Genomic DNA, 27,719 nt, shown 5'->3' with positions numbered 1-27,719 from the left:
TCCTCAGAACATCTGTGTTAGAGGAGGAAGCTGTAAAAGCCAATATCAGATGTTTAATGGTTAAAACCCATCCTTTAGGGTGATGTCTCAGGAAGAGCAGATGGTCTGCACGTAGATAACTTTGTTACCTCTGACCCGAGGAGGGTCTAGGGCCATAAAGCACAAACTCTTTTAAGTTTAGGTAACACCCACATACTCTTCAAATACTGTGTGTAAATGTTGATCGGGGCTCTGCTTCACTGACCAAGTTCAGTGACAGGGTCTTCAAACGCTGAATGCCTTTGAATAAAACTTATAAAGACAAAGTCCGGACTTTCTTTTGTTGTGAGTTAATTTCTCTCCCACTTTGATAAGAAAATTCCACTACAAAAGCCAGCGCGGAACCAAACAAAGCCGCTACAGAAATGAGCTGAGGCTTTTCCCCTCCCCAAAATGTAAATACGAGCTGGCTGGGTTTTAGGCTGAAAACAAGCCAAGTTTAAACATAACATTTACCATTTTAAAACCTCCGAAACTGTCATTTAAAGAACTGAGTGGATACTTCATGATTTCAACTTGCACATTTTGCAATAAAACAAAAATCACTATTTTCTCAAAAATTGACGGTTTTTCCTCACTTTCAACCTTTGTACTCTGCCGACTTGTTCCTGGTTTTGCCGTGGCACGTCACAAATTTGCTTTAATCGTACAGGCCCTCCAGAATCCTCTGGTCTTCTGAGAAAGGGTCTTCTGTTGATACATTATTATTATGGCTACACTGATGCCTTATATCATAATATTGTTCCAAAACAGTGTCCCCTGTGCCAAAAATGTGTTTTACTTGTGTTTCACCTACCTGACGTGTTTTTGACATGTAACACTACACATGTGGTTAACCACATTCATGTGACTTATGACATGTTCTCACATGTGAACTTCAAGGTTTTTCTTGGTAAGGTGCTTCAGCAAGTTATGTAGCAAATTGTTTCAGAAACTTTGATACTTTACACTGAAAAATCTGCTCAGTAACTTTGTAACTTGCTGTTTTAGAAAAAATATGATGCAATGAGGGAGATTTCAACCATTTAATTTTGAAGTTCAAGACCATTTAATACATAACTGAACAACATTAAAAACTGAAGATATTATGAGAATTAGTTGACAGAGAAAAAGAGAGAGAGGGTGAAAAAAGCCAATCATTTTTCAAAATTAGGTTTTCCTCAGGACAAGGCTGGAAGGAGGACAGAGACACTGACAAATTTGGGAAAAAATCATATTAGGAAATGCTAATGTACAATGAAATTAATTAAATGATGTCAAGTCTGATTTTATCTGACATGGAAGTAATTTGTCTCTTTGGCTGCCTGAGGACTGTGATTGTGTTGTGTGTACTTGTGTGTGTGGGTGTGTGTATGTATATATGTTTTCATGTGCTAGATTGGTAATTGCTTTGAGCCAATGGAGCACCATCTCTGCATTATAAAATTCTTTAACGTAAACATTTCTGAGTTTGCAGAAGCTTTTTGTGAGAGATGTGTCAGCTAAATGGCAAAGGAAAGGACACTCAGTAGCAGACCAATATAGATTGTACATTCATATACTGTGTCCTCCATAACAATGATTGTAATAGTATGTTCTTAGTAATATTACTAATAAACTCTGTATTAAAAATATCCCTATTTATTTTTTTTTTACATAAAACTAATAAAGTTGGGGGTGGGGGGGGGACTGTCTCCGAGACACTTTTTGGTGAAGTGTTGCAGTGTGTAATCTGTCCAGGGTGCACCCTGCCTCTCACCCATAGACTGCTGGAGATAGGCACCAGCTTCCCCGCGACCCACTATGGAATAAGCGGTAGACTGACTGACTGACTAATAAAGTTCTGCAGTCTTGCTGCCTTTATTTATTTTTTTTAGACAAAAGTTAAATGTATGTGTCATTAAGGAACATACTAGACTGGACAGGGCTTTGGGGTCGGGGTGGGGGAGATTTTGCTCTCAGCCAGCAGTGGGGTCTTACACACCGCAGTCAAGTAACCTTCTGCATCTGGGGGTCCGGGCTTTGCCTGCACAGCTGGCCCTACGTCTCACCCTGTGCCTCCTTAGCCAGGGGACTGTTGCTCCTGTGCTTTACCGATGACCCGTACGGCGTATGGCTGCCCTGGGGTCACGCAATGTTTCTGTCTGCCTGGGGCTGCTGCGGGCTTCCAGAACCAAGTCTACCCGTCTTTTGTTGCTTTTGGGTGCTGAGTGTTGCAGGCCTCCACCGTTCTCGCCATTCTAGCAAGTGTGCACCTCCAGGTGACAAACTCGCGAACATACACCCACTTAACACTGTCAAAATAAGGTAAGATCTTTCCATGAAATGCATGCAACATTCAATAACTGCTCACAGTTAAATCCATAAGAATTACAATAAATATCATTTTGTGTAATCCATGCAACAGTTATTCAAATACACAATTGAAGCAGTAGAGAGTGAAACAAGCATATTCTAGGACTGAGAGACTGGAGAGGCCTGTGTGGAGTGACATATTAACTGTCTTATCTTTTGCAGAAGTATAAACAACAAGTGTAACCAAGGAAATGATGTATGATGATTTTCCATTTTTTACAAGTGGTAAATGAAATGAGTAATCTTTGATTATCAAGTTAAACAGTAGTAAATGAAGTGAGTAATCTTTGATTATCAAGTTAAAAGACGTATGATTGAAATATGATTGAGAACTGATAACTAAAATAAAAAACATTAAGGTTTGAAATTCTCAATCAGCTATATATGAAAGAGATATAATGAATGCAGTGATGGTTTTGTAACTGTATTTTAAAGTAAATGCAGAAAGCTGAGAATGGAATGTGTAATACTGTGTAAAGTTTAAGACTGAGCAGATTAGGGAGAAAACTGTAGGATGACTAGGAGTGACGAGAGCCGGCTGCGGGCTGACAGCGAATCTTTTGAAGACCATCAAGCAATGCAAGGAAGCGAGGACGAGACTACAGCCAGCTGCGTGGCTATTACTGGTATCTTCAAGGCTGAAAAACAGCACCAGAAAGTTACGGTGACTATGACTAAGTATTGAGCAATAACTTATTAGGCAATAGCATGTTGCGCAATAACTGAGAAGACTAACAAAGGTCTGACCAGTAAGAGCATCTGCACTATACAAGCAATGCTAAAAAAGGGAACTGCGGTTGTTTCCTCGCAGAAGACCAGCGAACAAGATCGGCTGGAGAAAAGACACAGATGGAAAAGGACCAGAGACACAGCCCAGCTGATCGACTGCATTAAAAAGAGGATCAACCCGTGTGCCCTGGAAGGACTGTGCCTCAAAATTAAGAATCTGATTTCATCTACAGCCTTTTTATCCAGACAGCAGAAGTGAACTTGATCGGTGAACAGCTGATTGCTCTAAATTACAGGCTTCTGGAAGTCCTGAATCAACCTCATTTATGTCTCCGGGTTTCCTTCAACTCTTGGGCCTCTGGAAACTACTGTCTTCGGAGACATATGACAACAAAGATCCTGTTTAACCATCAAAACCTGGAGTATCAGTGCCTGTCACTTAGAGGAAGACAACTGAAGATTAAGTCGTATTTCAAGAAATCACTCATTACCAGAAGAAACATCTCCATCAGGTGCATGGATGAGCCTCCGTCTTCAAATCGTCTCCACACTCACTAGTTGCAGCATCAGGGAAAGACAGGTTGAGTTGATTGATTCATTTCTATTATTGAAATTATTATGTGCTGTCAAATTTAAGCTGTTACTGACCCCTGCAAAAGCGTTACTAATTACAGAAAGCATATAAAATTCTAGATAAATCGTGGACATTCAGTTATTTAAGTCACCTTATTTTTGGCTGTAAAAAGTCTTGTTGCCTGGTTCTAAGAAATTTTAGGAGGTTTTTATAGGTTGCCTTAGCCAAGTTTGTTAAAACAGCACCCTTGGGGCTCGTGCCGAGTTACTAAAATTAACCTAGCCCATATACCAAGAGCCAGTTGTAATATTAGGGAATGAGCAGCCATTAACAAAAGTAACTGTCGAGGAGTGGATGACTGCTGTGGGCTACTCGGTCGTCCAGACCTCCAGTTGAAGAAGGGCAAGACTTTTGGATGCAGGCTGTTAGAGGTTAGGCGTGTCATTTCCCAACACCAGCTTAAACAGAACTTTCAGTAAACCTGCTTAGTAAGATCTTTCAGGTTTAGGGAAGTCTGGACCCGTTGGATTGAGAGCTGGATTGAGCAATCCCCTCAGAAATATGGAAGTAGGAGGGAGGAGTTAGCACATTAGACAACAAAAACACAAACACACTTATTTCTACACATACGCTCACCACCCACACAACACATATACACAAATAATTTAAATAGGTGAAGTTCATTCAAAACACAGGTTACTCGTTTGTCAGTGAAGTCAGTAAAGTCAATAACACAATTAGGATTCCCTCTTGAGATATTTTTTTTGTAAAGCAAAACTGCCCTGGCACATGTCGGCAACCAGTTTCTCTATGTTGCATGCCTGAAATGCCAAGACAGGGCACAGGGTAAAAATAGACTATGTCTTAGAGATTCTTATTTACTTATCCTAAATGTCGTTACTCCTCCTTTAAAAACATCTCAAAGAAGTACAAGTTAGCACCTTCCAAAGGTTAAGGTCGTAAAGGGACACTCAAGTTTGTTTTAAGCACAATTCTGTGGAGGTTTATTAGCAGTTCTCATTTGCAGTAAATTCTGCAAATGAGTCCAAAATTAGATAGACAGAGTATCCCCACCATGTGCTTATAGCAAGTGAAAGCATAGTCATGAATAAAGTGGAATTATAAGTTCATGTAAATGTTACTGTAAACATTGTTTACGCCGCTGTCACTTTTCCATCAGATGAATATTAACATGGAAGTAGGCCATGTTGCTCTGCATTCTGTTATGAATATTATCCTATGTAAAACGTGTTACAAAATATAATGTCTTGTGCATAACCAGTAGGAGACCTATACTTATGAAAAAGTTGTGTAGTATAGAATTAAAATAAATAAATAAAGCTAAGTAGAACTTTTAATGTCACAGCAATGGATGACGCAATATGTTTCTCATCATCATCATGCAAACCTAGATAGAAGCTCAGAGAAAGGGGTCTTACAGGTCTCTATCACTGCCTGGACACCTCTGTTTTCTGTCCCTCGCAGCCTGAGAATGCTCATCTGGGTAAACTTCCACCTTGTGTCAAGGAAAGTCAGTGATTTAATTTGATCTCCTTGACCACATTATTCATGTTGGTAATTACACAGGAGGAGAAAAGCTCTGAGCAATGTTTATATATTTTTTTATCCTGTTATTTCTTTTCTTTTAAGTTTCCCTCCATCTTCGCACTTCACTTTAGTGCCCACCATTACTCTGACTAAAAATAGTTCACTCCTTTTTGGTGACTTATACAATTAAACTATTATTGCTTCAGCCTCAAAATAATGGTTGACAGGAGCATGGTGTCATAATTTTGACCGCCAACTTGACCCACATGCAGAGAACACTCAGGAACAGAGAACGTTTTAATTTATTTTATTTAAACACAGGAACGAGGTCCGGCAACCATGTAACCAGGGCTGGGCTCCTGAGGAGGGACAAGGGTAAGTAATAAGTAATAAGAAAAATCCGAACAAATGCACTAGATGCAGGTAAGCTTACTGATAAGCTTACCTGATAAGCTTAATAATAATAATATTATTATCATTATTAAGCTTATTATTATTATTAAGAAGACGGGTATCCACCAGGGAGAGGGCGTGTCCGGACTGAGAACAGATCTGGAGAACGGTGCTTGCGGAAGCCTGGAGATAATCCTTCGATGGAGGGTGGACAGGGTTCGCGACTGGAGCGGTACACTGACCCGTTCGGACTGCCATCCAGGTAAGATGTTCAGTGAAGTTCACGGTCCGTGGGATTCCAGAGGTTCTCCTCAACAAAGCTAGTGAGGCATAGGGCAGCACCTAGAGGTAGAGGGTTAACAAGTAGCTTAACATGGGAAACACTTAAAGTGCAAGATTTAAGGAGAGCCGGTTGTAGTACCACTGGGGCAAAACAGTCAGCCGCTGATATGCTGGCAGTCCTCCCTTTTATTGTACCTTGGCTTATGACCAGATAGGCTGCACCTGTCAGCCTCCAGATCTCCAGGCTTCTGCGACACCTAGTGAGGAAGCTGGTTAACGGCATGCTCAGCAGTTCAGATCCTTACACCACCTCCGCCTCAACGCTGACCGGCGGACCTCTGGAGCGGTCTGGCGGTTGAGGACCACATGCGCCTGCATCTGCAGATGTGGTGCTGGACTGATGCCACGGTCGCCTCTTTGTCATCGGCAGGAAACAGGGGCGGCTGGTACCCCAAGGAGGCTTCAAAAGGGGTACAGCCCATAGCAGCCGAGATGTGGGAGTTGTGGGAGTACTCCACCCATAGTAGGAAGGTACTCCACTCGGTGGAGTCCGATGACGTTACGCATCTCAAGGCTGACTCCAGTTCCTGATTCAAACGTTCCACCTGACCATTAGACTGGGGATGGTATCCGGAGGTCAGCGACGCCTTCATCCCCAGGGCGGCGCAGAACTCTTTCCAAACCAGGGTGGTGAACTGGGGACCACGGTCAGATAAGATTTCCTGAGGAATCCCGTGCAGCTGAAACACGTGCTTCACCAGCAGTTTTGCAGTTTGGAGGGCAGAGGGCAGCTTGAGTAGCGGAATGAGGTGACAGGCCTTCGAGAAGCGATCTATAATGGTTAGGATGGCGGTCATGCAACGGGAACATGGTAGGCCCGTCACAAAGTCAATAGCGATGTGGGACCAGGGCCGTGAAGGAGTACTGAGGGATTGCAACAAGCCAGCTAGAGGTCGGTTGGATGTCTTATTTCTGGCGCAGGGCACACAAGCACTAATGTAGTCCCTCACGTCTTGGTGCAAGGTGGGCCACCAGTACCTCCTGGTGATCGAGCCTATAGTTCGGCTGGCCCCGGGATGGGTGGCGAATCTGGCCGGGTGGAACCAGCCAATCAGTCAGGATTGCATGCCAGCGGGAACATAGAGGCGGCCTGCCTGTCCGTTACCTGGCCCCGGTTCATCAGAAAGAGCTCGCCGCACACTCTCCTCTATCTCTCAGGTTAAAGCACCGACCGTACACCAGGGGCGTAGAATAGGTACTATCTCTCTCTCCGAATCATCATGGCCGAACTGACGCGAGAGCGCGTCAGGCTAGGTATTCTTACTTCAGCTGAGCTTCGACCCTCCTCTGCCCCACCTCCACCATCTCCCTTCCATACTCCTCCTGGCTCCCTTACTGTCAGGTGCAGTGTATCAGAGGACCCCAGAATGCAGACGAGCAGGCAGCATGGTAAGTGAAATGATTTAATCTTAGAAAAAACTAAAACTTACTCAAAAGAGGAGGCAGGTACAAAACAATAAACGGGCAGGCAAGACAGGCAAAGCATGATCCGTAACAGGGAGGCATCATCTGAAATGTTTTTGCGATGAGTAACAAAACAGGTGTGTATTTATGGAGCGTGAACCAGGTGAAGCAAGGAGATAGATTAGCTAAGTGCAGGAGCAAAACGGAAATCCAAGGATACAAAGTAATAGAAATATAACTAGAAAAACATTAAACTAAAGCATAACCAGATCCAAAAACCTAACTTCACAAAACATGAAGTAGAAGACAAAAACTAAAGCATGACCAGGAAAATAACAAACAGTAGCATGATTCAAAACCTTACAAGAAAAATAACAAGAAAACCCAAAAACACCCACAAATCATGAAACTTACCTTGTTAGGCCTTTATTCCACCGCCAGTTTCGGATCCCAAGGGGGAAGACTTATCCAATTCTAAGCCTAAAACGTTAATTCAAGCTCATGTTATTCTCAGCATTCATGTCTTCCTCCGGGGTCCGAGCGCCAAAGATATTAACTTTTATCAATAAACTTCTCTAATCGCCATCTTGTTTCTTATTGTGAGTCTTTTCAGGTTGAAATGCTTATAAAACACATTTTCACTTAGTAATTGTATTCAAAATTTAAGTTCACCATGAAAAAATATTTGAAATATGTCATTAAAAGCCCCAGAATTAATATGAAACTTATACCAGTGTTGAGTGTGTCTGCTTACCTCTGATCAGCACTGTACAGGAAAAATCAAAGTGTATTATTATTTTTTTGTTTGTTTCAAAATACTGTCATAAAGGAACATATAACACTGGCAATGACATTTTCTACATGGACAAACCCAAATGGTGAATGCATAATGGTTGTGATCAGACTTGCTTTGATAATTGCCTATTTATTAGAAATTCGCAAGGTGCTGTTGTCTGTCATATTCTTACTTGAAAACAGCCATGTACTGCTGCAAGATGAAACATCCCTTTTTAGAGAGACCCAGAGAAAACCGAAAAATGCAAACGTGCAAAGTCTGTTCCCATTAACCATGTCTGTTCTTTGTAAAAATATACAGTTCAGAAGAGTGCGTTCATTCTTCTGAAGGCCAAAGGCTGCTGAGCTCTTTGGTTGTCTCTCTCTATCTCTAAGTGGACATCGGAAAGGAAAAAACACTCAAAGTAGAGCACTCTACTAAGGACAAATAACCTAGCAAGGCCTAGTACATTCAGCATTATTTTATCAAGAATTATCTTAGACCAGTTGTACTGCCATATTTTCATTTTCATCAGCTTTCTCCTTATTGTGTACACAAATATGACCAGCAAAAAAAATTGTTTAGGTTACACAATATTCCCAGTAAAAGCAGAGAAATAAAATTGTGTGGAAAAATATATTACTGGTGCCAGTTGTCAACAGGTTGTACAAGCAGAAAGATTTATACTAACAAGACTGAAAATATAAATACCAATTAACATAACAGATCACAACACCGTAATTATAGCATTTAAAGGTATTAATGAAACCACAAAAGAAAATGTATCAAGAGAAATTATCATCATTATCAGAAGCACTGAAAAACTGAAACCATGTCTTGGTAAGTTACCAAATGATAGCTAACTCTGTGCACACAGTAGTCATTGTTTTCCATTGCATGTCAGGTTAAAAGAGAACAAGAGGTATCTATTTATAGTTGTAATGCTTACTGAAACCATATGCTTCTATGCTTATATGCAGTGCCTAGCAAGCAACATAAATTTTAAAATAAGACTTCGCAATACGTGAATAAGGGTAATTATGAAAGGCAAACAATGACATATTTTAGAAAATATTTGAACAATGTTTCACAAGTGTTTTTTTTTTATTAAGATCTCAAAATATTCCTAAATTCCTAAAAAAATAAATGCTTCCACTGGCAACAGTATCAGCTCTATGTGTGATTAATCATAGTTCAGTGCCTTTATCAAGACCATTCAAATTGTTTCACATTTATCACACTACAACCAAAACTAAAAAATAATTTTATTGGGATTTTATGTAACAGAGCCACATAACCTATACATAATTGAGAAGTAAAACTAAATGATATTTTTTGTTTTTACCCAAAAAATAGGTTTGGTGTTCTGGTCTATTTAGTTTCTTAAGTCAATACTTTCTATATAAATAACCTTTAAAAAAGCTGCAAGTCTTTTGGGGTATGTCTCGACCAGCTTTGCTCATCTAGAAACTGTGACATGGAAAATACTCCTGGATCAGTGGGCTGAGAACTAATGATTTTTTATCTCTATTTGGTCGTTATTTAATAATTAGATCTCTGAGGGCAGCAGGTTGCATTGCATTTTTGCTTGGTAATCAAAGTAAATAGAGGTCAGGACAAATGCACACTACAAAAATCGTTTCAAAACTATTTAAAAATCCTTGTTTTTGCTTCACAAGTATAGGCAAATACGCAAATTCCTCCACATGTACCATGTGTTGCATTACACAACACTAATGTAGCGTAAAGCTTTGCATTCCTCAAACAACACTAGTATCATGACTTTTCAAGAAATTATCTCACAGTAGAATACCATTCCTAGATTCATTGTGCTAAAATCCCAAATATGTCCTTCTTATTTCAGATGAGTATTGCAATAGTAATAAATAAATTGAATACTGCAAAGGTATTTCAATATTGTTATGCCCCTGCTCGTTGTGGACACAACATACACTAGCAGTGAAATGTTTTAGACATACTATCTCAATTAATGGTTTTCTTTATGTTTATGACTGAAGGCATCAAATCTGTGAACATATATGGAATTGTGTAGCAAACGAAAAATTACAAAATGTTCAACGGGATATGTAGGAGCGGACTGTCCTGGATACAAAATGGCCGATGCCGTTGGAAAGGCATAGTGACGTCCAACAACGTGCAGACGGTCCAACATTCAGCAAACAAGTGGTCTAACAGTAACCACCAATAAACCAGTAGTTATTTCTGAATTTTCATATGCTGCATGGTATAGATTGTTGTGTTTTGTAAACCTTTTATTTCTGAAGAAGTGTTTATAAATTATATTTAGATTGAACTGTTTGGTTTAACCTTTTTTTTTTCTAATGTTGCACTGTGATAATGTTCAGGTGTGATTTCTATAAAAGCAGTAAAATTTTGGCCATTAGGAGATGGATTGAAACTTGTGCTAATAAAGTGGACCAAGAAAAAAAAACCAAAATGGTCTGCTGATCCTGTCTGCCTACCTACTACGTCACATTGGGGAGAATCTACAATGTATATAGCCATGAAAAAAAAAGACTCATTAAGTGAAACAGTGTATCTAAAGCTTTTGACTTTAGATACACTGAAGTCAAAAGCTTAAGTCACAATTTATTTTCAATGTATTAGTGGCAAATACAGCAATATTCAGTATTCTCCTCAAAAGTGAACTATTATACAACATAATGTGTCTATTTTTAACAGTAAACCAATAATAATTGAAGACAAAAGTGAAAGATCCAAAAACAAAATGCAAAATCAAAACTACCGAGGAGCAGAAACTAAAACCAGTGGCTCAAACCACCAGAATGTAGTATTCACAAATAGGGTGCCTTGGCTTCAAAAGTCACAAAATCACTGAAGCAAAGCCAAGGCAAATTTTAAACACTGCAAGTCTGCATAACAAGCAGACATCGGCATAATGCATATCAAGCACAGCAGCCCCGACTGAAGGGTTAGGCCAGCTTTTAAATTTCCCTGTCATCCATTTGGTCTCCTCATTGGCAGTAGTTACTGATTGGGCGGTGATGTCCAGGTGTCCCCCAGTCAATCATCTTTGCACAGGTAAACATTGAAGGTCTGGCTGGGAGTCCAGCACTAAAGGGAGGCTGGCTGCCTATCAGCACCTGGAGATAAATTACCAGGAGGAAACTCCCCAAAGGCAGTTAAGAAAAAAGGAAGAAAACCACAGGATGGAGGCAGTACAAGTCTGGGGCCATAACAATATTTATAAAGTCAACCTCTAGTTGGAGACCGATGTGAAGAATATTTTGAAGACAAAAAAAATGCAGATTGGACTTTAGTCTCAAAACAACTAAGTTAGCTTCCTACAAGTAAAATTCTGTAGTAATAACAGAATTAACTCAAAAGTGCAACCTTCGCCTTATGAAAAAATTAGTGTCATTTAGATTTGTGGAAAATTGAGATGTGCCATTATTCATGTGTAAAAGGACACAATTATACCTCCACTGTAAGCCAACAAAGGACTGTCATCAAGCCATTATGTTACACATGAATAGAGCGGCATAATTGCAATAGAGATTTGACTTTAACAATGACGCCTCCTCACTTAAGACCGCTGCTTAATTAAAATGCAGTGTTGCCCACAATTGGTCTCATTTATCACTGTGCTCACATGTTATTAGTATATTCCATGAGTGGAAGTCATTTTAAAATCTCACTTCATTACCATTTACTTTGCAGAGACGAGGAAATGCTTGTTTTCCTGCTATGCCCTTGATTAATTTTTCAAGTGAGTAATAGGATGCACTTACACAAAGCTCAATTAGCAAGTCTTGCCAATATGATATAGCAACTTTTTATATTTGGAAAGATTGTGCACTTCACTGTGCTTTGCAAATAATATACCAACTCTAATAAATACTAAGTAAGCAAAACTTGCAAAAGTTAACAAACCTCAGGTCAGATTAAAACAATTATTTCTTTCTAGCTCTTTCAAATTGCCATTACATCATGAATAAACACTGACTGATCAAGAAAAGTGGATAACGATGTGCAATGAAATAGTTGAAGATAACGATCAACTAACTATACAATAACAATGCTATAACTTTCCTGAAAGGTTTATTAAATATAAGGTTGTGGTAACTACTGAGGTTCAAATGCCATTTGTTAAACTCCAATACTTATTGAGTTAGCAGGAATTTTTTCAGTTACTTGAGATCCCACAAAACCCTTTCTGTTTCAAGTAAAGTATACAAACCAAGACTCTCATAACTGCCATACTGGTAATGATAACTGGAGCACAAAAACATCTTCAGCTGTATATTTTCCAACAATTTACAGTTGACACAACTATCCCAAAAATGATGGACACAAATCAAACAGGATGTTGCTTTTGCTGTAGGGGTCACCATTAAGGATGACCTGCCTCCAGATCCCTACTTCCTCTGTCACATTACTCTGCATATCTTTCATACAACTATGTACCTTTTCCTCTTCTGTACTTGTCAAAGCCATGTCAACCATTCCTTTCTAAGTTTTTACTCCAAACTGCTATTTTTGTATCCATTTTGCACAGGCCTAATGAAAATTTTTATCTCTATCTCCTTCCTTTTTTGTTAGAAACCAAATCCATATCCCCTACATCATAGCTGGTTTTACTAGCCATCTTCTAAACCTTAGCTTTCTCCATGCAGCAAGTCTGTCACCTTTGACACCAATCTTCATCCACACCATCCTACCGGCACCCTCAAATTCACCTCTCTTTTGCACTACCCATTGCTTTGGATGGTTGAACCTAAGTACTTTAACTCGTCGACTTTCAATATCTCTGTTGTTTGAAGCTTCAGTGTTCCACCGGTGTATCATTTACACATATGTTCTGTTTAGATCTACTGACTTTTATTCCTCTTCTATCCAGATCATACCTTTACCCTTACAAGCTCTCCTCCACTGCCTGCTCCTTACTGTCACTGCAGTTTACAATGTTGTCTGCAAACATCGCAATGCACAGCCACCTCTACTTCATTTGTCAATATGACAATACCATTGCTAACTCGTTTTTCATTAAACTATTAAAGTAAATATTGCAAACAGCTATCCTCCATCTTTCCTGGGTATCTAATTTTCTTCATTTATCAGTACTACTATCTTCTCAATGCTCTCTTCCCTTCTTAGTACAACTTCATCTCTAATTTTAATAAAACTAACCTGTTGCACATCCTTTCTAGCTTGATCTCTTTGCCAAGTCAATCTAAACAAGTAATTTTCTGATTTTCATGTCTGGGTTTTTGTACAACTTATAGTAATCTCTGCCCTTTGTCTTTGCTGCCTCTCTTTGCCTGATCTTTGTCTACTTTCTTCATTTAATTGATTGCCCATTTTTCTTTGCTTATCTATTCTTGTGAATACTATTTTTACTCTTTTTTACTCTATCACCAAGTTTCCTTTTGTCTAGACTAGAGCGTGTACCGTTTATTATTCTAGAATTCTTTCCCAGTCATCCTGTAACTTTTCTGCATCGCCGAAAGCTTGACTCAATTCCTCCTTAAGGTTTTCACACCCTTCTTTTTTCACTTCCATCCATTTATGGTGCAGTATCTTTGTACCCGGAAGTCAGGCTAGTAAAAAAAAGAAAACAGAAATAATTCCTTCTAAGTGGAAATTCTGTCTGAGTTGGGAGTTTGACAAGCTTGAGTCCAGTATCTAATATAGCTGCAGACATATGGAATACTGTGAAAGACGCTGGTATAAACTAAACACTATGATTATTTTTATGTCAATAAGCCAGTGGCACACAAAGTGCTGTGAAAACATGACTTATAAACATGCTACTTTTGTGCTTGAATAGATATTATGGAGAGAAATATGTTATCCTGTTTTGCTAATAGTAATTACAACCAAACTATTAGCAAATCTCATTGCTATCCATCTTGCAACAGTTCCAAAAAGGGCTTGACATCATTTCCAGTTCTTAGATCTGACGTCCAAGACAACCTTTCCAAATTACTCGAGAACACGTTTACTGCTAGGGATGCATGGTGGCGCAGTTTGTAGCACTATTGCCCTGGCCAGTTTGACTCCTGGCCAGGGAGTTGAACATAGAGTTTGCATGTTCTCCCCGTGCATGCGTGAGATACTGAGGTACTCTGCCCTCCTCCCACAGTCCAAAGACATGCCTGTTAGGTTAATTGGTCTCTCTAAATTGCCCTTAGGTATGTGAATGAGTGTGTGCATGGTTGTTTGTGTGTTGCCCTGCCATTTTATTGGCGACCTGTCCAGGGTGTTCCCTGCGACCCACTATGGAACAAGCAGTATAGAAAATGACTGACTGACGTATAGCTAGCCCTCCTCGTACATACTACCACCATTTTACAAATCCAATATTTTATGCTTTAGCAAAGATGTTTTATTTATCCTGATTGAAATAATTTTGCATTTTATTTGTGTAGGACATGCTTATATTGAAGAACCACTTAGAGAGACCAATTAACCTAATGTCCATATTTTAGCTTGAGTACCCAGTTAGAATACATGCATAGGTGTAGTCTACATGATACATGGGTATACGCTGTTTAACTGCCTTAAAATCTCTTGGATTTGTGTATAACCATCTAAAGATAAGCAAAGACACATATCAAGCAAAGATACGTATCAAGCCCCAGGATTTTATGACAGTGGCAGTCTGCAGTAAAATTAAGCTCCATTCACTTGAATGCAGTCATCACCCTTATTCGGGTCGGAAATCTCTCGATCATTGCTATGTACTGTACAGACCAAAAGCTTGGACACACCTTCTCATTCAAAGAGTTCTCTTTATTTTCATAACTATCAATATTGTAGCTTCACACTGAAGGCATCAAAACTATGAATTAACACATGTGGAATTATATACTGAACAAAAAAGTGTGAAACAACTGAAAATATGTCTTATATTCTAGGTTCTTCAAAGTAGCCACCTTTTGCTTTGATTACTGCTCCACACACTCTTGGCATTCTGTTGATGAGCTTCAAGAGGTAGTAACCTGAAATGGTTTTCCAACAGTCTTGAAGGAGTTCCCAGAGATGCTTAGCACTTGTTGGCCTTTTTGCCTTCACTCTGCAGTCCAGCTCACCCCAAACCATCTCGACTGGGTTCAGGTCCGGTGACTGTGGAGGCCAGGTCATCTGGCGCAGCACCCCATCATTCTCCTTCTTGGTCAAATAGCCCTTACACAGCCTGGAGGTGTGTTTGGGGTCATTGAGCTGTAGAAAAACAAATGATGGTCCAACTAAACAAAACTGCATGGAATAGCATGCCGCTGCAAGATGCTGTGGTAGCCATGCTGGTTAAGTATGCCTTCAATTTTGAATAAATCCCCAACAGTGTCACCAGCAAAGCACCCCCACACCATCACACCTCCTCCTCCATGCTTCACAGTGGGAACCAGGCATGCAGAGTCCATCCGTTCACCTCTTCTGTGCCGCACAAAGACACTGTGGTTGGAACCAAAGATTTCAAACTTGGACTCATCAGACCAAAGCACAGATTTCCACTGGTCTAATGTCCAGTCTTTGTGTTCTTTAGCCCAAACAAGTCTCTTCTGCTTGTTGCCTCTGCTCAGCAGTGGTTTCCTAGCAGCTATTTTACCATGAAGGCCTGATTCACACAGTCTCCTCTTAACAGTTATTCTAGAGATGTGTCTGCTGCTAGAACTCTGTGTGGCATTGACCTGTTCTCTAATCTGAGCTGTTGTTAACTTGCGATTTCTGAGGCCGGTGACTTGGATGAACTTATCGTGCGCAGCAGGGGTGACTCTTGGTCTTCCTTTCCTGGGGCGGTCCTCATGTGAGCCAGTTTCTTTGTAGTGCTTGATGGTTTTTGCGACTGCAGTTGGGGACACTTTCAAAGTTTTCCCAATTGTTCAGAGTGTCTGACCTTCATTTCTTAAAGTAATGATGGCCACTCGTTTTTCTTTACTTAGCTGCTTTTTTCTTGCCATAATACAAATTCTAACAGTCTATTCAGTAGGAATATCAGCTGTGTACTGTATCCACCTCCTGCACAACACAACTGATGGTCCAGACCCCATTTATTAAGCTTGAAATCCCAGTTATTAAACCTGACAGGGCACACCTGTGAAGTGAAAACCATTTCAGGTGACTTCCTCTTGAAGCTCATCAACAGAATGCCAAGAGTGTGCGGAGCAGTAATCAAAGCAAAAGGTGGCTACTTTGAAGAACCTAGAATATAAGACATATTTTCAGTTGTTTCACACTTTTTTGTTCAGTATATAATTCCACATGTGTTAATTCATAGTTTTGATGCCTTCAGTGTGAAGCTACAATATTCATAGTCATGAAAATAAAGAAAACTCTTTGAATGAGAAGGTGTGTCCAAGCTTTTGGTCTGTACTGTATAACAGATTGCCGTCTAGGACTTTCCCGTCAGTTTACCATATATGGCATTAATGCGCTCCATACTCTCAATGCAGACTTTGGCGCGTAGTAACAAAATTAAGCGCCAACAGGCCACTACTTAGAGCTTTATTAAAAAAATTAATAATCAAAAGTGAGATAATTAAAATTCCTCTGACTGAACAGGTCATTAAAATTGCTCACACTGAACAGACTAAAGCAACTACAGACAGATTGGAAATGGCATAAAAGTTTTCATCATCAATGGACCTCCTGTAGTCTACTCTCTTTGAATTCCCTGGCTTTGTTGTATTTACAAAATACCTAGGCCACCTAATGTATTATTTTTCTGCACTGCTGTAATTATTTTTGTCAGTGATCTTCACAGATTAAGTGTCTTTATTTATAAAAAATGCTCCATTGCATACAAAATGGATAATATTAACTTTAATGTATTATAACAACCCACAACATGGTGGGCTACACCCAGGTCAACATGCAACCTCATTGCATTGTGCAGAGTTCACATGAAGTTTTTGTCAGGATAAATCTTTGTATGTGCACAGTAAGAAATCAAGTTAAGTAAAATTACGCCTAGATTTACTTTTTGGTTTTCAATTTTTATCTTGTATGATGCTTCGCATATGTTTTTGTGTGTTTTGTTTTGTTGTTTTTTTCCTGGAGTGAACATGCCCTCCCAAGAAATACATTCTGTGAGGAGAATCCAATATGCTGGTTATAATGAAAGCTCTCAAGGGGATTGCAGCACCGCTTAGTAGGCTTTGTCCAGTCCATTCAATCAAAGACTTCCAACATGCATGGATTTAGAAGCTGCCACCCTCAGCAGCGAACCTCTGAGAGAAAGAGATAATGGCAATACTATGAAAACAACAGAAGCAGGTTTGTTGTTGTCTTTTTACACAATTAAACTGCTGTGGTCAATTAATGTGTTTTGCCAGAATTGACCAAATGTTGAAAAGTGACCAAATTATCTGGCAATAGGTCCACCATATGAGTCACTAATGAACAAATCTCCACATCTTAGTTTCAGTGACAGTTAGCTCACATACTTACAGTGTCATAAAAAGGTATTTCTGCTCTTACAGATTTATTTTTTGTTTTCATTTTGTCACATTTAAATGTTTCAGACAGTCAAACAAATTTTAACGGTAGACAAAAACAATAGTTGTCACATGATGATTTGCTTTTAAGGGGACATATCATGTTTTTAAATCCTTCCTTTTCACACGTAAATCATTCAGTTGTTGTCTATATAAAGTGAAACTGCAATGCTTTGGTCTGAATTCCTAGTTGTTGTAGCTCCACAGGCCCCTCTTTTACCCCTGTTCTGAGGTGCATCTGAGAGCAACTCGTTTCGGTGTGTTCTCTTTATATGCTGTTGAGGCACTTCACACCCCGCCCTCCTCGAGTTCAAAGAGTGCTGCACTTTAACTCGTTCGGCCATTTGTGTAATTTGACAACAATTATCTTGCCCCACAGAAACAAGACAAAAATGGCAAAAAGAATGCAAAACTGTTTATGTAATACTAATATTCAAAACGCAGTACGGTTATGTCCTCAAGGAGCTAAAAGCAGCACACAGCACTAACATAAGCATAAGGCCTGATGCTACTGCTAGCAATACAATGGTCAGGACGTCATATCAACACGCAATAAATTCATGTCTAAAATAAAGTTTGTTGTCGTTTTAGTGTTAATTGCAGCTTACCGTTTTGCTGTTTCCATAGACATAAGGAACGGACCAGTTAATCAGATGAAGTCTTTCAGCAAATCTTTCTTGATACTGGTGAAGGTTGCTGAAGAACTCATCCTTGAAGTGGGGAAATATGAAGTTACCTACTTATGTGGGTAGATTTCCATGAAAAATAAAATTTAACCAGGCACTTCAAAGAGGTTCAGATACTGGGGGGCGGTGTAATGAATTGTGTGGGTTGATACACCCAACAACTGAATCAAACTCATCCTCTTGCAGCAAAGGCATACTTGAGCTGGGACTACAAAATCGCAGCGAGAAATAAAAATGGCAGAGACACAAAATTTTGTCAGCCAGTACAAAATGTTGTTAAAAAAGTGGATTTTGCATGATGTGTAATCTTTAAGGGAAAAAGGCTTTCCACATCAACCTGGCCCCATGTGAAATTGTAATCAACCTTCTTGTAAAACTTTTTTGGACAGACCTCACTTGTTAAAAGGTCTGTAAATAAAAACTTGTGTCTCAATATGACTAACTGTATAAATTGAGGCTCAAAAATAATAACAATTGGAGAGCTAAGTAAAATTTTTCTATCCACACTTTAATGCTAAACCTGCAAAGTCATAAAATCACCTAAATAGAACCTTTCTGACAAAACGTAGTAGGCTATAAGACCTCAAGAAGCACCATAACAAGCCCAAAACTACATAAGAAACAAAGTCATTCACATATATCTATCTGGATATGGCTAAAAAGCCTTTCAGCGAACAACAATGAGACCCATTATCCACAAATGAAAAAAGAAACAAAAAAAAACCATGGAACAGTGGTAAACCTTCCCCTGTTGACCTTCCAAAATTGATACAGAAGCGCATTGGTGACCATTCCTGGTAATAAAAAGAACAAAAAAACTATAAAGAGCTACAGGCCTTACTTGCCTCTGTTAAGATCAATGTACATGATTCAACAGTAAGAACCAGACGTTGAAAGAATGGTGAACATCGAGGATTTAGAGAGAGAGGAGGACCGTCTCTGTAATCCAAAAGCCTTTAAGACTTGGTAAGTTTTAGAAGTCTGGAAGAAATAAATAGCCCATAGCATATTAAAGTACTCACACACTGTTAGGTTCTCTTGGGAGTGTCATTTACCTGTGTCATGCACTTATTCCAACAGGTGCTGCAAATTGCCAGAATTGGAGGAAAGAACATTAAGGACTGTGTCCACAAAGTTCTTGATAGGTATGCTATGCCTCTACACACAATCCTCACAATTCCCTCCAACCGCCTAACCATTAGCAAGCCCCTCCCCTCCACCACAACATTATGTGCACTTTAGTCCCATTTCTCCCATAATATACGTTTTCTGGCATGTATAATATTATCCTTCATATATTTATATTGATTTATAATTTTAGTTTATTGTTCTTCAGTCTCTTCACCAATGCACTTGTTAGGAGATTCAATTTGTGTACTCATGTTAATGCTAAGGTGTATGAAGTGTATTGTTACCAATTGAAGTGTAGTACCTAATTTTCACCGCTGTGAGGCGTAAGTTAAAGAGGTCAGAGACACATGTTGTGTCGTCACGTTTCTTTTTTCCCTCTCTCTGTTGAGATGTAATTCAAGAGAAGAACACAAAGGCTAAAGAGGACCACTGCCTCCATCAAATTATTCCTCCGAGTTCAGCGCAAGTGAAGCTGCAGTGCTCAACAGGTTATGGGCCCAGGAGCAACTTGAGGAGAACTTTTGTTCTGATGATTTATCACCGATAGAAAGTCGCGACGAATAGCGTGTTAACGGCGGGATAGCATCATGGATCAGCGAGGGACAAGCAGGTCACCTCAACTTATATTTGACGGAGATGAGAGCAAGTATGAACTTTGGGAAACTAAAGTCCTCGGACACTTGCACTTATTAGGATTGAAGAATACCGTTTTGAGGGAACCCAACGGTGAAGCCGAAGTAGCGGCAGATGGTAAGAAAAATGCTGATGCATATGCCGAGCTGATTCAACTTTTGGATGATAAAAGCCTCTCGTTAATTATGAGAAATGCACCCGATAATGGAAGAAAGGCACTTAAAATATTGAGGGACTACTACGCCGGAAAGGGTAAACCCCGCATTATCCACCTGTACACCACGCTGACATCTCTTCAAAAGCGGAACGACAAAACGGTTACTGACTACATCATCAGGGCAGAGGCCGCCATTACGGCTCTACGCAACGCGGGTGAGACATTAAGTGATGGCTTATAGATTGCTATGGTTTTAAAAGGACTGCCTGAAAGTTTTAAACCTTTTGCAATACATGTGACACACAACAAGGACAATATAACGTTTCCTGAGTTTAAAACGGAGCTGCGTAGTTTTGAAGACACTGAAAAGTTAACCGCGGCTGAATCCACTGACAATATAATGAAGACTGTGGCAAGAGTCGGGCGAAAGGACACCAGGTCAAGTACACAGAGCAGAGAAAATAGTAATGCCGACATTGTGTGCTTTAAGTGTGGAACAAAAGGGCACCGAGCAAAAGCATGCAGACGAAAGACGTGGTGCCGTCATTGCAAGAGCAACATGTACAATGATACCACCTGTAGACACAAAGACAAACAAGAGCGCAGAAAGTCGCAGATGAGAGCTGCATCGGATCTGGAGCGGCAGCGGCGGATTATGCCTTCAAGATCAAGGAAGCAGAAGTCAAAATCCAGCAGCAACAGTCAGCGCGCAGCATCAAGGAGAAAGGTCTGATGGTCGACACGGGAGCTACATCACACATCATTAATGACGTAGGCAAATTTAAGAGCTTCGATCACACCTTCAAACCTGAAACGCACTGCGTGGAGTTAGCAGATGGAACCCTCTGCAAAGGCGTCGCTCAGCGGCGGGGAGATGCTGAGGTCTTCCTGATCGACCGTGTAGGACAGCGACACAGAGCAACGCTGAGAGGCGCGCTGTTTATTCCGTCATACCCCCAGGACATTTTCTCGGTGAAGTCAGCCACAGCATTAGGAGCAACAGTCACCTTTAAACAAGGACAGGACATGCTAACCCACAAAGACGGTACTAAGTTTGACATTAGTGTACATGGTAAGTTGTATTATTTACCAACCGAAGCTGATAGCATTGATAAGTGTAACACCTGCCATGATATACAGACATGGCACGAGATATTAGGCCACTGCAACTATGACGACATTCTAAGTTTGCAGAGTGTGGTTAATGGTATGCAGGTTAAAGGTAAAACAGATACACCAGAGCAAACGTGCGAGGTGTGTATTCAGGGAAAGTTTGCACAAACCCGAAATAGAAACCCTGATACAAGAGCAAAGGCTCCCTTACAGATGGTGCACACAGACTTAGCAGGTCCAATAGCTACAGAGTCTATTGATGGATACAAATATGTGCAGTCATTCACTGACGATTATTCAAATGCAGTATTTATGTATTTTTTAAAGACAAAAAATGATACATTGCAGGCAACAGACAAATTTCTAGCTGATGTTGCCCCTTATGGGACAGTAAAGTGTATCCGGTCTGACAATGGCACAGAGTTTACATGTAGAAATTTTCAAACCTTGTTAAGAGAAAAGGGTATTAAGCATGAAACGTCAGCGCCATACTCACCTCACCAAAACGGCACTGCTGAAAGGGGCTGGCGTACTCTCTTTGAGATGGGTAGATGCATGCTGATTGAAAGTCAGCTACCTAAATGTCTATGGAACTACGCTGTTCAAACAGCAGCCATAATACGAAACCGATGCTTCAGTAAAAGAACAGGGAAGACACCTTACCAAATGCTAATAGGTAAAATGACAGATTTCTCAAAAATGCAGAAGTTTGGATCTGTATGTTACACATACAAACAGAATAAGGGAAAGTTTGATTCAAAATGTGATCAAGAACTTTTTGTGGGCTATGATAAGAACAGCCCTGCCTACTTGGTCTATCATCCCGACACTGAGAAGGTCCAGAAGCACAGACTTGCTAAATTTGTGAGCAAAACAAATATGGAAAGGCAAACACAAACCGATGAGATAGAACCAAATAATTATAATGACAGAGTAAGACAACATATGGCTGACAGAGCCACAAAGGAAATAGACATGAAAAATAAGGAGGTTCAAGAGCCAGTAGTGAGGGACAAAAACTCACAGAGTGCCATATCTGATGGGCCCAATTACAAAGAACCAGGTGTAACCAGTGATGAATCTGACAGCGGAAGGTATCCTACCAGGGAGAGAAGAAAACCTGGTCACCTAAAAGACTTTGTAACATGTAACAGTGAGAGTGATGAGAAACACACTACCATAGATTACTGTTACAGAGCTGTATGTGGTGTTCCACACACATTTAAAGAAGCTGTGGAGTCCGTTAACTCAAAGCAATGGATTAAAGCCATGGATGAAGAAATCCAATCTTTAAAAGAGAATAACACTTTTACCCTAACTACTCTGCCAAAGGGCAAGAAAACAGTGGGGGGTAAGTGGGTTTATTCTGTTAAGAGTGACATTGAAGGAAATGATAAGTATAAAGCAAGATTTGTAGCTCAGGGCTACAGTCAGAAGGTGTGGGACAGATTATGGTGAAACTTTCTCTCCAACAGCCAACTTGACAAGCATAAGAGTACTGCTGCAAAAAGCAGTACAGGAGGATCTGTTACTCCATCAAATGGATGTGAAAACAGCTTACTTACACGCCCCCATCAATTATGAAATCTACACTGATCAACCAGAAGATTATGAAGAAGGGGAAGATTTGGTGTGTAAACTTCAAAAATCTCTGTACGGGCTGAAACAATCTGGCCGAAACTGGAATAGAGTTCTGCATGATTATCTAACTGAAAATGGTTTTATGCTAAATCAGGCGGATCACTGTGTTTATACAAAGGACACAGGACATCATAAAACTATCATGATTATCTGGGTTGATGACTTGATAATAGCATCAAGCAATGAACAAGTTATGAATGAAGTGAAGGAGATGCTTTCAGTCAGATTTAAGATGAAGGATTTAGGCAGGCTCAAGCATTTCCTTGGTATTGATTTTGTTCACTCTGATGGATGTGTGAAAATGTCACAAGAAACATTTATCAACAAGATATTGACAAGGTTCAACACGCAGAGCTGTAAGCCCAGAGAAACTCCCTGTGACCAAAAATTGTGCTACACAGAAGATGCTATTAAGATGAAAGATGTAAGAATGTATAGAGAGGCTGTAGGCAGCTTTATATATCTGTCAACGTGTACACGTCCAGACTTAAGTTTTGTGGTAAGCAAGTTATCACAATATTTTTCTGAACCAACAGAGGAGCAGTGGGCTACAGTGAAGCATGTACTAAGGTACCTCAAAGGAACTGCAAATAAGGAGCTGTGTTTCAGAAAAACCAGGGAGATGTTAGGTCTAATAGCCTATAGTGATGCTGACTGGGCAGGTGACACAACTGACAGACGCAGCACTACAGGTTACTGTGTAAGCCTAAGCAAGAACAGTTCTTTAGTTTCTTGGAAAACTAAGAAACAGCCCACAGTAGCGCTTTCTACTTGTGAGGCAGAATATATGGCTCTAGCCTCTACAATGCAAGAATGCATATATTTAAAACAGTTATTGGAAGGAATTGATGGTCTCAAATACACACAGACAGTAGTGTATGAAGATAATCAGGGAACAATCGCTTTGGCCAAAAAACCTGTGAGCAGACAGAGGTGCAAACACGTGGATATAAAATATCATTTTGTAAGGTCTATTGTAAATGAAGGGACAGTCTGTCTGCTATATTGCACTACTGATGAAATGGTTGCTGATATCAAGACCAAACTTGCTTCTAAGCTAAAACTGAGAAAGTTTGCAGACGTTATGTTTGGTGTTTAAAAGGAGAGAAAGAGTTCCATTTCTGTACTGTAGTTTATAGTGTAATTTCTGTTCAAATTTGTGCAACCTGAGTACAAGTGGGGGTGTTAGGAGATTCAATTTGTGTACTCATGTTAATGCTAAGGTGTATGAAGTGTATTATTACCAATTGAGGTGTAGTACCTAATTTTCACCGCTGTGAGGCGTAAGTTAAAGAGGTCCGGTCGTCACGTTTCTTTTTTCCCTCTCTCTGTTGAGATGTAATTCAAGAGAAGAAGATGTTCACTGTTAATGGAACTGAATAAATATGCCACAAAGGCTAAAGAGGACCACTTCCTCCATCAAATTATTCCTCCGAGTTCAGCGCAAGTGAAGCTGCAGGGCTCAACAGCACCAATGGCTAAATTCAATATTAAGGGGAATGGGAAACAAGGCAAGAGATCTTTGGAGAAGACGAAGATTTATGGAGCAATAAAATGTAAGCTGATTTGCAAAAACAAGTGTGAACACTTTGTAAGTGTTTAAATAGTGCAGGGGTTAATTCTAAATGTGTTTTTAAACTGAAGGTGTGAAAACCTTCCTGCCTTTTCCAAGTGTGTTTTTATTATTTAATATGTGTCTTCAAATTTTGTTAAAGTCTTCTCAATTATGTCTGTGCAATCCATGTACGTCTTTAGAGCCTCAACAACAGTTTCATTATGGTGACATAATGACAATAAAGATTCTTATTCGGCAAAACCTAAAATGTAAAAGCCAACTGTCATCTCAACATTTGCAGAGATGGTTTTGTATTTATCCAGTATTGCTAGGGGAGGCAACAGCAACATTTTTATGCATTTTCTAGATTACTAATTTGTATTTCTACATATGCAGATGGAATCATGACTGGTGATGAAGCAGCCACAGAAGACATCATAAGTATCCATGCAGCAGAGCATCTCAAACATGCACCGCAGAGACACAAGGCCATCACTCAGGACTGATTAGGGCTGTGGAATTTTAGATTTTTATTTCGATATACTTTTTTGGTTGTAAAAACGGTGTTAATATAACTTATACATCTGTGAGTCCAATTTTAAAAAAGTTGCATAGGGATGTTCTTTTTTATATTTGATGTGTGGTACAGACCTATGTGTGTAAATATTTTTGTTTTGCAGCCAATAGGCTACCTGTAAAAAAATAAAGATTATAACTTTAAATGAGTGATGACTTATTTGTAAACCAAACGGGTACTATTTTCCTAGCTTTATTTGGCTCAGCAGTAGGTTTGAACTGGAAATGCCTTACACCTTTAGTAGGTGTTTCCAGTTATCTGCCGATCAAATAAAGCTATGGGTGGAATGTGATTAAGAACAGCATAGAAACAGCATCACACCGTTTGAAATAAGTTCAAATTTGACATAGAAAAGACGTATACAGCGACCACATTTGCACTTCTTTTGTACTACAATTGGCGGTGCTGAGGACGTCAAAAACTAGACGTTCGGTAAACGTCGGAAAAAGACGTCGTCTGGTGTCACAGTCTGCACCTTCAGGGGACCCAAATTAGAGGTGCAAAAATGACTTGGAAGTTACGTTGTTTCGACGTCTCTTTGCGCAGTGGGGAACGTTATGGCAGTTATGAGCGTTATGGCGCTTGCCACACACACACAAAAAATACACTTATGAGAAATCCTCACACCAAAAATTACTGACAGATTAACATTTTAACAATGTTTAAATCCAGACACAACAGTGGTGACTGATTATGTCAATTAGATACATCCAAAATTCAGTATGGCCTCTAACAGAAAACATACCATCTTCCGAACACTGGCTAAAGCGAACTATAAAACTGTTGAAATTACACGTATCATCAGTCACTTAAAATACTGTAGTAATAATCTCAAAATATTTTTATTACATTGAAATCAATTTTTGGGCTTATGAAAGTTGCCTTTTATCGTACCTGTGAATCAGAGAGGAGACAGCGATTAACGTGCTGTCTGGGCCAGAGCTCCTTTATTATGAGCTGCGCATGCCCAGAACTGGAAACTTTATTGTCCCTGGCAGATCCACAGTAGCACGAGAGTCCCCTCTACTGGACTTCTAAATTTGGATGTACACAATATAACCAAAAATAGGGGGGTATTATTTCAACAAAACTCTACAATAACAGTTGTTGCTTCCTAGTGTGGCACAACTAGTTATTAGATTTAGGGGTAATTACTTTTTCACGATCAGAGCAGTTTGGTTCCGTTTTTTCCCTTAAGAAAATCAATCACCATTTGAAAACTGCATTTTAAATTGACGTAAATTATCTTAATGTGATAATAAAATGTGTTTAATGATTCAAAACAAACTGTAAAAAAAGGTAAAAACAGAAGAAAAGGGACAAATCCTTTTTGTAAGGTAAAATCTTTAGCAATCAATGTATTTGTCTCCTAATGGCAAAGACTTCTTTGTTGAACAATCAGAACATCAGTTCTTACAATCAGTACCTAAGTTTTATATGTTAATAGGCTTACATAAACCTTTTTTTGAAATAGCTGTACAATGAATTATCAGACAGTAAAACACTGTAGTGAAAAATTAGATTCTGTCAAACTGAGCTCTCACTTTTACTGACTGAGGGGCATCAATCGATTCCCATAAAGACATCAGAGATAATTTATGCTGATCTGATCATTGCTCATATCAGATAAAAATCAGTACAGTTTGTCAGGGGAGCTGCCAAGTGAAATTGAGAGGACAGGCAATGACAGATTGTTTCAATCACATTCTATTACCATCTTAAGGCAGGTGATCTGACTTTTCACAGGGCGAGGGCTCGGAGATGCTAATCTTGTTATTGGATTTCTGATGATAATGCCATAAAATGTCATCAGCTCAAAAAGAGATGCATCTATCATGCATCTAGAAGCGATTGTCAGTATGGTGACACTTTATTATTGCTGTTCTTGCGTGATTTTATGACAAGTGCACAAGTTTGTGAGCATGTTTGTGAGACATAGAGAAAACTGCTTTAAATGTGTGGGGGAGAAACAGCAACCAAGATTTAAAGTCGTGTTGAAGGAATGCGCACCTGTCTCTCTCTAGCCTAAAGGGATAATCCTCTGAATAGTAAGAGAAGTCTGGAGCTTCATATGGCTAGAATGAATATGGTATGCTGTGACTACAGGATACACAACACTGCTATGTGTCTGGGTGAAACCCTTATGTATAAACTGACATTTTAAGTGAGGCTATGCATAGGGCACTCGAAACTACAGGGCTGAATTGGTAATATGACACAGTCAAAAAGACATGTCAGGTAGGAAGTGGCTCCAAGTTATCAACTGGCCTGAAATCACATAAACAACATCACATTTGATTAAGCCCCAAAGTGAAATTATATTGTTACAGTTAATAATTACTGGAAAATAACTTAATGCTATATAAAAAATGCAAACAGAAAGATGGAAAACAAAATAGTGGTGATAATAATCACTGTTAAATGCTTGTACAGATGGCAAAGCTAACCACGTGTGGTAGTTTTGTATGGTTGAGATATTCTTTTTTTGTTTAAATGTAAATATTTCATTAAGTGTTTTTGTTGTCTGATGAGCTAACCCCTTCCTCCTACTTCCCTATGTCTAAGGGGATTGCTCAATCCAGCTCTCCATCCAACGGGTCCGGACTTAC

At 39.6% G+C, this 27,719-nt stretch overlaps 1 long non-coding RNA gene across 1 annotated transcript; it reads right to left on the bottom strand.

Moving 5' to 3' along the window:
- Positions 1–5,515: 5,515 nt before the first annotated feature.
- On the bottom strand, positions 5,516–26,070 carry LOC124871057. Its single transcript, XR_007038937.1, has 5 exons — positions 26,005–26,070; positions 8,118–8,129; positions 7,778–7,843; positions 5,744–5,959; positions 5,516–5,583 (listed from the first exon to the last, which is right to left on the bottom strand). It is a non-coding gene; the product is annotated as an uncharacterized LOC124871057 (long non-coding RNA).
- Between the last annotated feature and the right edge of the window lie 1,649 nt (positions 26,071–27,719).

This window comes from Girardinichthys multiradiatus, chromosome 7 (assembly GCF_021462225.1).
Source record: "Girardinichthys multiradiatus isolate DD_20200921_A chromosome 7, DD_fGirMul_XY1, whole genome shotgun sequence".
Classification (NCBI taxonomy): domain Eukaryota; kingdom Metazoa; phylum Chordata; class Actinopteri; order Cyprinodontiformes; family Goodeidae; genus Girardinichthys; species Girardinichthys multiradiatus.
Note: the sequence above shows the minus strand (reverse complement) of the source record. Positions and strands in the feature narration are given on the sequence as shown.